Source organism: Falco biarmicus, chromosome 13 (assembly GCF_023638135.1).
Source record: "Falco biarmicus isolate bFalBia1 chromosome 13, bFalBia1.pri, whole genome shotgun sequence".
NCBI classification, from domain to species: Eukaryota; Metazoa; Chordata; class Aves; order Falconiformes; family Falconidae; genus Falco; species Falco biarmicus.
In genome coordinates, this window is record NC_079300.1 from 2,603,114 (window position 1) to 2,613,598 (window position 10,485).

At 46.7% G+C, this 10,485-nt stretch overlaps 1 protein-coding gene across 4 annotated transcripts in view; it reads left to right on the forward strand.

The window, feature by feature from the left end:
- MFSD1 (major facilitator superfamily domain containing 1) overlaps positions 1-3,317 on the forward strand; it is a 42,543-nt gene extending 39,226 nt beyond the window's left edge. For all 4 annotated transcript variants that reach the window (XR_008825077.1, XR_008825078.1, XR_008825079.1 and 1 more), the window contains 2 exons: positions 1,679-1,817; positions 2,567-3,317. The gene's annotated coding sequence lies outside the window, so the exon portion shown is untranslated. The remainder of the gene's footprint in view (positions 1-1,678; positions 1,818-2,566) is intronic.
- Positions 3,318-10,485: the final 7,168 nt, after the last annotated feature.

The following is a 10,485-nucleotide window of genomic DNA, read 5'->3' on the forward strand; positions in this document are numbered from 1 at the left end:
TCAGCTGGGATATTCCTTGTAGAAATTTAGAGAGGCGAAAAAAATGGGCCACTCTGGACTACTTTTGGCTTGAATTTTTCCTGTCCTGTACAAAAAAAAAATGCTACTGGAGGACACGGGCCCCAAATCATTATCAAACCCATCTGCAGACCGTGCGCTGGCACAGATGGGCGTTTTGCTTCAGTTCTTGATTAATCAAAGACAGAAGTGTGTGTTTGCCTGCTCCTTATGAAGAGAAACTGTTCCATAGAGAGCAGTAAAGCTTGTTTTGGCACTTGAAGCAAAACCTCTTCTCCTGGAGCAGGTTGCTTGGTGGTGTGACCAAGGTCAGGAGTATAAGCATGGGACGGGGCTGGGTGCTGAAGGCAGGGCAGAAGCAGCTCCCGTCAAAGCAAATATCTGTGTGAGGAGTACGCAGTTTGGGTTGCAATAGTTAGATATATAGGTAAATAATAGGAAAGCACTCAACTCATAACTGCTTACCGTCAGAATATTCATGCATCTTTGCTGTTACAAAACGCTGTTTCATATTACTCCTCTTTATTGCCTGCCTTCACGTGTTTTGTTTTTTGGGAAATAGATTTTTAATAGGCTGCTTCAGCAAACAGGTGTCAATTTACAAATGCTCCACTATTTACCTATACATACAAAATAATGAAGTATATATATGTAGTAAAGTATACCTACTTGTCATTGGTTCCCTTTTGGGTACTTTTTGGGTTGCTTGCACAACTCAGCATTAGTGAAATCTACCCAGGCAGCACGCTGGAAGAGATCCCCTTACCATAATGTGTTCAAAATGGGGTTTAAACATCCTGCAGACAAAATGTACCACATGCAGTTTCACTCCCAGGTCACGTTAAGTGCAATTACGTTTATGTGACTCTGAATCAGTTTCCTTAAGTATCTGGGCTATATATTTAACTTCCCAATGAAATGGCTTATGCTGTAAATATTGAGGCCATCCAGGGTGATTAAATATTAAAAATGGCATTTAAAGAAAGCCCCAGTTACCGTGTGCATTGAGCTTTCACAGCTTTTGGCAAAGTGCAGGCTGATAGCCAAGCTTTGCATCTGGCCACTGATGCTTGTTGCTACGAAAAAAGCAAGACTCCCCCTAAGGAAATTCCGCCTGGGGGTTACAGGTGGGTGTCGGGGCCCTCTGTGTCCCCAGGACAAGAGCAGCAGGGCCTGAGCTTCAATATCTTCTTACCTCTCCCTTGCTCAGCCAGCATCTGGCCAAAAATTTCCAGCATCACAGAGAAGAAATAAAAAACTCTCAGGTCCCGAGGGCAGCCCTGGTGATGGGAACGGCTTTGGTGACTCCAAGAGGGGGCAGGATTGACCCTATGTTACTATCAGTTTGCAGGGGGTTTCTCCTGCCTGTGAGCCCTGACGTGAGCATGCTGTTGGGCAGCAGATTTACTAGTGAGTTTCCGAAGAGCAAACCAGAGCCAAAGCACCCCAAACCCGCAGCAAACATGCTTTCCCCTGCGGCGTGTGCTGGCTGTCGGGCAGGGAGGTGCCGGGCTGGCCGAGCGTCCTCTCTCAGAAGGTTCTACCTCACTGAGGGCAGGGATGGAGGCACTGCTCCCGTGGGGGGGTGGTTGTACCGGGCTGGGCAGTGGGATCAGTATGTTATAAAGTGCTTGGTAAATTCAATCTTTATTCCACATAGCATCTCTCCAACAACTGGCATGAAATTCCTGAAGAAAATATATATGGAACAATTACGACGGTCCATTTAAACGGTACAGAAAATGAAGCAGATTTAAGGAGAAACCTTAAAACAGCCTACTTGCTTCAGGTATCACAAGGTAATTCATTCCCCTACAAGGAGCACAGTAATAAAGACTAAAGCTCTTCTGCCCAGGGTTTGACTTCTAGAGGTCAGGACTTTCACGAGGAGAGAAGTTGCGGAGTAATAACTCAGGGAGAAGGCGCCTTACCCGAATACAAAGTCTTTCTATATGTAATAAAAATCCAGTGCACATGCAGCCCTTGGCTCCCTTGTAATCAGAATTAAATAGCCGGACAGATACTGTTGATTTTTCAAAATTACCTTTGTACTGTACTATTAAATTCTACAACAGACCTAAATGCGAAGAGGAGGATGGGGAGGGAGGGTGGGTCTGGGCACAGGGTGGTACCCAGCCGGGGGTCTTGTGCAGGGGCAGCAGCAGGGGGTGGGGGGGGCTGTGGGGGCTGTGGTCCGGCTCAGCGTCATCTCTGACATGGCTTTAGGGGGGTCCCAGATCCCGCCTGGCCTGCCGTGGAGACCCGTGCCTGGCGTGGAGGTGGGCAGGGGCACCAGGAAGGCACTTTTCTGCACCATCCAGTGACACCGAGCATAATTTTTTTTTTAATTACCCTCCCTGACAAGGCTTACTGTTTGTCAGTCCTGAAATACAGAAGTATTAAAAGTCAGAAATTTACAGGATCTGCGCGCCTGTGGGTAGGGCGTAATTTCAGGCTATTGATTTAAAGGGATATAAATCAGAAGGGAATAATAAATGTAGTAGCTGTCAACTTTAGGATTGCAGGTGACGTGTGTTTTATTTGGTAGGGATCTTTTTTTGGAAGAGCGTATAGCCATCATTTGTTTGAAGTGGGAACAGTACAAATGGGCTGCACACTGATCTTTGTCCGAGTGGGAATGAGCTCCTCACCACATCTCATTCGTCATCCCAAAACCCCACCGGTGTCTGGGAGGCTCATCAGTCTGAAGATAAGTTGCTGCCTCTGCGTTTCTCATGGCTCCGACACGCTTGCAGTTCACTCTGTTCAGCAAGATAAACCTGTTGTAAGCGAAATGAAGGAGGCGGTGCATGAAAGGACCCGGGGCGCCTTTGCACGTTGGTCTTGTAACGGTTGTGTTCCCCGAAGCAGAGTGTGTGGAGAGGGCAGAGGAATCTGTGGCTTCCAATAAAACCCCACTCCAGCTAAAAGAACCCCAAACATACAAATGACAGCTGTCACGCTATCGCAGAAACCATGTACTGAATCTGAAAATACCCAACGCAGCTAAAATGCTGGAAGAAATTTTACAAACCGTTAGAGAGAATGAAATAGTTGGGTTCCTTCCATGCTGGTGGTTGAAATTCATTGCAACTGTGCTCATATTAGTAGCTTCAGTGACATACAGTGAATGCATGCTAATTTTAACCTTCCATCTGGAAACATCGCTGGTTAAGTGGAAGTGTCCTCATCACACTTTATTTCAATAGGAAGGTACTTGAGGCTTTTGGGAACTTCAGATTTGAAATGACATGTGCAGAGCAGCTGAAAACCATTTATTAAAGCAGTATTGATGTGCACGTTTTAGACTTACGGCTTTACCTATGGAGCTGGAGGTCTGCAAAGCCAGGTGCAGAGGAATGTTCCTCTGCACGTCTGCTGATCGCTTTTATTATTTGTGACAACCTGGTATGTCCCCAGAGGTCACGAAATATGAATCCCCTTCAATGGGTTCCCATCGAGGACAGTCATGAAGAAGGATTCTTCTCGACTCAACACATTTTTTTTCCAAAACCCCTGATGCGTTTTGACTCAGCAGGTGAGTTGCCACTTAAGTTTATCCCCCAGTGGTCTTGAGAGACTTTTGCAAGCAAGTCAGTGTCTGAGATGAGCAAGAGATTTTGTTCAGGTTCCTCTTGGGTGCCGGATTGCTTTCCAGCTGAGAGCAGGTACTCAGTTTGGGCCTGGATCTTGCACTAGAATATAGGGCTGCCTACAGCTCCTGGTGGTTTCTTTAATTTATTTCCGCCCCCCCCCCCCCCCCCCCCCAGTATTTTAGTCATTTAGCCACTCATGAATACTGTGAACAAAATTTTTCATACGTTTTTATGCCAAATGATCTTCAGATCTGCAAGAGCCGTGGGCTTTTTATGTGCCTGCCGAGGTTGCGCTGAACCCTACTCAATCTGCATCTCCAGTAACACTTCCCAAAGCTGGAGAGAATATTTCAAAAGCCTGCTCTGACGTTAACCCTTTCTTTTCGTTGCTCTAGCAGATCAGCTAGGTCTGCATGCAACCCCAGGCTGGAAACCATGGCAATGTAAGATAAATTAAAGGTGATTAAATGCTTCCCTGCTTCCTAGGGTGAAGGGCAAGTTGGGACACCACAGCTAACTAATTGGTCCTGGGTTATAGAGGAAATTTGTGGTATAGTAGGTACTTGAGTTGCATGTATGAGGCAAGTGTCCTGTAATTGCACCTTCGGCAGGCTGTGGATAATTCTGTTGCTTAGCTGTCAATGGGATAATGGACTTGCTTGTTCCCTGCCCTCCTTGGAGAGCAGAGTCGATGTGCGTGTTACTATGACCACAGGAGCAGTGGAAAATAGTGATTCTTCTTGCCCCACCATTGCAAACGATGGTTTGAAGGTGGACATAGCCTACCCCACATCTGCCAAGCTGGCAATAGTGTGCGGTGAAGCTGATGGGCTGACCGTGGGGGTGGGGAGCCCTGGAGCATAACCTGCTTTTAATGAGAAGGCATCAGTGAAAGTCGTTAATTTCTCTGCCACGCCTGTTGGCAGCAGCAGCGCGGTGTGTGTGGTTCCCCCGGTGCAAAGACTGGAAGTGGATGCAGGCTCGTCATATCGGTGCTTTTAGGGAGACTGTAGTGGAAAAGGGAACAGATGTTGTGACTAATTGTCTTTTTTTTGTTCATTTAAGCTTCTCATCTCAAATGTCAAAGTATTAAAATCTCAGTCCAGGAAGTTACAGTAAAAGAACTGAGCTCGTAAGCAAAATTTTTGCCTTGGCTGCTGCTACGTGTATTTCTCTGCAACTGATTTTTTTTTTTTTTTTTTTCTTATGGGACTTGAATTCTACTACTTAACTCTGTTAAAAGACTATCCAGATACAATTTGCCCTTGAATTAACAGGCACCATCATGTCCCCCTAAAGCATGCAAGTAGATTGCAAGCTTGCGGGGGGTCAGGCTCAGGTGAGGGGCTGGTTTTTGAGTTTTCCTGAGCAACAAACGAGCTGAATGTGCTGGTATGCAAATCTCCTCCCCTGCAGATCCACCTGCACCGCATCTACGCAGCTCATCAAACGGAATATCTGAGACAGTTTACTGAGCTGCTGGGTCCTGTCTGCTGCTGGCTGGGGAGATGGTTTTGCAGCTTGTCCCTGTGATGCGGGAGGGGTGGTACCAGCCCACTGCTCCTGCACCCACCGCCCCATTTTCCCCACCCCTGCCGGTGAGGGGCCAGCCGAATGTTGCTTTTCTGGGGATAACATTCTTCTGTTTGTGCATGTTGATTTGAAAACTGGGTAAAAAGTTAGGCTAACAAGTTTTAACTTTCTAGGACTGGATTACAACCCACACCTCTTGGTTATGAGTATGTGGGGCAGGGACATGAAACATGCAAGGTGAATTCTGCAAGAAGCTACCGAAACCCTGGAGCCGGGGATCACAGCGGAGCCCGTGAGGCCTCCCCTCCTGACCAGAATACACCTGCAAGCTAAGTTTGATTTACTTGCCCTTTCTTTCTGAGGGACGTGTGGGTTTCTGCTCTCCCCCCGGCCGGTGTGGCGGCCACACGCAAGCCAGCCCCGTGCTTGGCTTTGCTGGCTGCAGAGGGCACTGACGTCTTTCAGTGCAAGCCACTGGCCTGGCCTAATTAGCCACAACCTAATAAAGAGACGTTTTGACATGCGGGGAAGCAAACATCGGTTTTGTGCAGTGAGAAACGTTTATGATGGAAAAACTGTTCTTTTGCTTGGTGTGCACGCTCGGCAGCAGTAAATCTGACCGTCACTTGTAACAGGGGCTTACTTAATGGCACCTTCTTCTACCACCTGCTCCCCTTCCACTGCTCAGAACCGTTGGAGAAGAGGCTCAATAACATAAACTCTCCCCAAACTGGTGGGTATCGCCTGTGCCACACTGCCTGTCAGCCCGGCACAGCCCCCAGCTCCTGCCTGTCTCCTGCCTGCAGGCAAGAACTATCGATTAGCTCACTGCTGTTAACTAAGCACATGCAAGATGGAAAATGCTAGCTTTATTTTAATGAATGCCTTTAAGTGCTTTTGGTAACGCTGACATACATATATATATATATTTTTTTTTTTTTTTTCTTATAAGGGTCCATGATACTGCAGAATCTCCTGGGGTTAATACAGTTTAAAACCACAACTGAGCTGGGTAATAGTATTTAAAATAATCCAAACACTGCTGTTTTATATGTGAAGTTGCCTCTGGCTTTGTTCCAGTATAAATCTACCTGGCTATTAACTCTGCCATGACTGATGTGATCCTTATTTTTCAAGGATGCATTAAGGGGAGCTGTGATTGAAAGATGGCATAAAAATTATGTGGTGTTACTGCTGAGATATCTCTGATTATAGCTGCCTTTTACATCTTCTGTAAATTTCTGTGTTTGCTGTGTTATTTCACTGCAAGGGTTTGTAAGTATTAAATTAATTTGGCGGCATGAGGTTCTAAGAAGCAGAAGATATTTGTGTGCCAAGAAAAACGGTAAACACAACCTTATCTGAACTTGATCTCCTCCTGGGGAGCCTTGTTCCTGCAGTAGGTGAGTAGCTCGAGGAAAGGACCTAATTCAGGGTGCAGTTGTGGGACTGTTGACTGATGGCAAGAGGAGACGTTACAGCAGAAATGGATTTGCTTTAGATAAAGTTAATTTTTCCTTCCATGGTTTCCCTGAAAACCTAGACTTCATCCGTAGGGTGTCGCAGAACATACATCTGTGCGTGCGTATCCACCGCCTGGTTTGTTTAGCTGCTTCTGCGGGGTCTGCCTCTCCTCCGATGGCTAGGATGTGGAGCAGCACCAGGAGGGTTTTAGTTTATTTAAGATGCAAATGATGGAGGTCACTCAGGTGTTTGTAAATGGCTTTCTGGCTAACCCCAGGGCTGTCACAGCCTGCTTCAGAAGGGGCACATCAAGTAAGAGGTGAAGGTTGGAACTGTGTAATTGAAAAATAAGGCCAACAGAGCATCTGGTTTGCTTTCTGCTGCAGCACGAGACTTCGCCTCTACCTTGCTAAATAGCTCTTAAGAGAGATTATCATTAAAATCTGGCAGTGACTCAATTGGAGTACATCTGTGCAATGTGAAATCAAATCTTTATTTGAGTATGGAACACTTGGATCAGCTGACTGCCCGGTTTGTAGGTTTAAAAAAAAAAAGGGGGGGGTGGGTGGGAAGGAAATATATAGAAACAGTATTAAATAAACCCCCTTCTCAGTGCAAAGCTGGAATGATGAAGGTCACTACAGCAATTCCTCCTCTGGTGAGCGACCAGGTCCCCAGCTCTGCCTCCTGTTCACCCTCGCACCCCTGGGAACTGGCTCAGGAATTGCAGAATTGTTGTAAGGCGGTTCTTCCTGCTGCTGGGACATGCAGAAATATAGCCCTGCTACAGAAAGCCATCACCATGGCGCTGCCTCTGCCCAGGGCAGGATGCTCGCAGCCACGAGAGGGGGGCCGGCACTGAAGCAGGGTGGCCGAGCCCCAGGAATTAACAGATGAATACAGCAAACAATACTACTAGTGGGATATAGGACAGAGAAACAGAATGGATTATTAACTAGTCTGTGTTTGAATGAGATGCATTTTATTGCCCTCGCATGTTCTGTTCAGCAGAAATTCTTCTTACAGTCAGGGACATGGCTTAGTGGTTGACTTGGCAGTGTTAGGTTTGTGGTTGGACTCAATCTTAAGGGTCTTTTCCAACCTAAATGATTCTATGATTCTCTGAAATCAACTGAGGTATTGACTGTGACTGTTAGTTCTTACATTGCTGGATCCAGCAACTGTACTTAAAACAATTCAACAAATTATTATTTTGAATGAAGAATTATTGTCTGATGGAGAACATAAATGATTTTTTTGCTGATCACAATGCCAGAACTTGGGTATTTGGAATCAAAAATGTTTGCTTGGGAAATGTCAAAGCTGCTGCCTTCTGAATTGTGTGCCTAGAGGAGCAGCAATGCCCTTGGCGTGAAAGGCTTTGTGGCACGGTGGTTGGCGTGGTTGTGCCCTGTGGGGTTAGAGACCAGAATCATGCCTTCGCGTCTTCTGGCCCATCAGAGCTCATAGGCAGGTGCCAATGGAAAGCGGTGACCGCTGGCAGAGAGCTAGCCATGATCATCCTGGCAGTGATCTTTTCTTGGGGTTGATCCTGTGTCTTTGCCTTTGCTAGTCTTCATGTTCGGTGAAAATGGAGGGGAAAAAATCAGCCCAGCAGTAAACGGCTGAACAGAAAACAGTGGAATACATTTTTTTCTGTACACACATACACTAAATATTTAAATTAAAAAATCCCCCTTTTTAGATATTGCATACTTTTTTCTGTAAGTAATGTTTTTTCCAGTCATCTCAATTCAAGTGTATTAAATACAGTCCCAGTAGTAACTGTTCTTCTGCATAATAGCAATCTGAAGAAGCTAACATGCTTGCAACTATTTTTTCCAGCAGAAATAAACCAGAATTTTGTGGATAGTGAAAGTGATGAACTTGATGTGTGCAATGAGGCAGAATGTTTTGATTTTTTTTTTAGATAGTTACTAATTTAGTAGTTGAAAACAGGAAATGACGGATGAACAGTACTGTTTTTGAATAAATATTATTCTGTTTCCCTCAGTAATTCTTGACCTGTACGCAAAATCTCTTGTTAGAAAGATTAGGTCATTAATTACATTAAAAAGTCCCATTACATGTCCTGCCATTAAAGAAGAAATTTCTGGGAACGGAGAAGCTTGGAAGTAGTGGTTTTAATTTCCACCACAGCTTTAATGCTTCATGAAAGACTTGCTTTTTGTCACCAGAAGACGGAGGGTGCCCTTTGCTATGGAGCGTGCAGCCAGCTGTGGGCTCTGTGTGGAGCTGGGCCCTGCCGCCATTGCACCGCGCTGGCACGGCGGGAGCTGCCGCCATTGCACCGCGCTGGCACGGCGGGAGCTGCCGCCATTGCACCGCGCTGGCACGGCGGGCCCTGCCCCGCACAGCCGTGTTCCCACTTCGTCGCAGCCGGCGGTGAGGAAGGGTGCAGCTGCCTGGCCTGCAGAGAGGCACGGCTGTGGCTCCCGCAGGTTGTGCCGGGCTCCTGGGAAGGCACTGGAAACACCAGTGGTTCCTCCAGGGCATGGGCTTCAGCCAGGCCATGGTGCTGCGCGTGAGGGAGGCTGGTGGGTGTGCGGGGCAGGCGTGGTGGGACGTGCCAGCCGTGCTCTTCACGCCAAGCAGTGCCACGCTTGGCCCCGGCTGCAGTCAGCGCTCGTGGCAGTGTGCTGTAGGCCGCCGTTTGCCTGCCGTTGGCCGTAAAAAAGACGTGTTTGAAGGGGTGTCTCTGTGCAATGGAGCTGCGAATGTCACACGGGCTATCATGCTGGTCGATGTAATGCTTTTAGGAAGAGTTGTGCGCGTATTTTGGCATCAGTTTCAGGAGATCCAACCCTGTGCAAACATTCCCTGGCATTTTCTCCTTCACCAGTAAGGACATGAGTTTCCTTTTGAGGCTCCCCAGGACTCTGAAAGCTTTAATGTCCATTAAAAATGCACGCTTTTAGATTCCTGCTTCATCACCCTGTCAGCTGCTGTTGAGCTGCCGTGGGGAAGGGGAGGGGTGGTTTTGCTGTGTGTCAAGCAGTCGGCTAAAGATGCCTCGGCTCTGCGGGGGGTGCTCAGAATGAAGGCTTTGCAGCGCGGCACTAATCGCTTCGGGAGGCAAGATTGACTACTCTTCAGCTGGGAGGGAAAATTATAAATACAGATATCGGAGCAAACACATTTTTGATGACAGAGGCTTTAAGACCCCTGAGAGGCGAGAGATCCAAGTCATGATAGGTGCACCTCATCTCTAAAATTAATTGAAGGTCAAATGAGAGGGAAGGCTAATGTCTGTGGAGTCCTTGGTGTGACATATTGTTGCTGAATTCCTGGGAAACATGTGGCACCATCTTAATAGTGAGCTTCCAAAAAAGCTAGAAGTGTTAGATTCAGAAAGAAAAAAAAAAAAAGAGGTAAGAAAGATTAGGTGGCTGAGAAGCCTGGTGGAGGGGGTAATTGCTCACTATAATTGAAGAGGAAGATCAAAAGAACTTGACACGAATGCTTGACTTAAAACAGTGGGGGGAATTACAAAGAGACTTAAGAAAAAGTAAATTAATTAAAGGGGAAAAAAATATCCATCTGTTCTGTAGCTGGAAGAAGTCATTTAGACCTTTTGCTGGTCCAAAGACCACCTACTCTTTATCCTAGGGAAAGGTAATCCATCATCTCTGCAGCCATGTGTGCGGATTTGGTGCAGGACGCCCTGGCTGCTTGCGCTGTGGCAGGGGAGCAAACCACGCGTCGTGGTGCATCAGCTTACGGAAGGCCATATCAAAGTACATGTAACCACTAAATTATCATTTGTACCCAAAATTATAGAATTGGGTAGTTTTGAAGGCTGAAAAACAGTGTTACAAAAGGGGGTGGGGGGGGTGGGGGTGGAGGGAAAGTT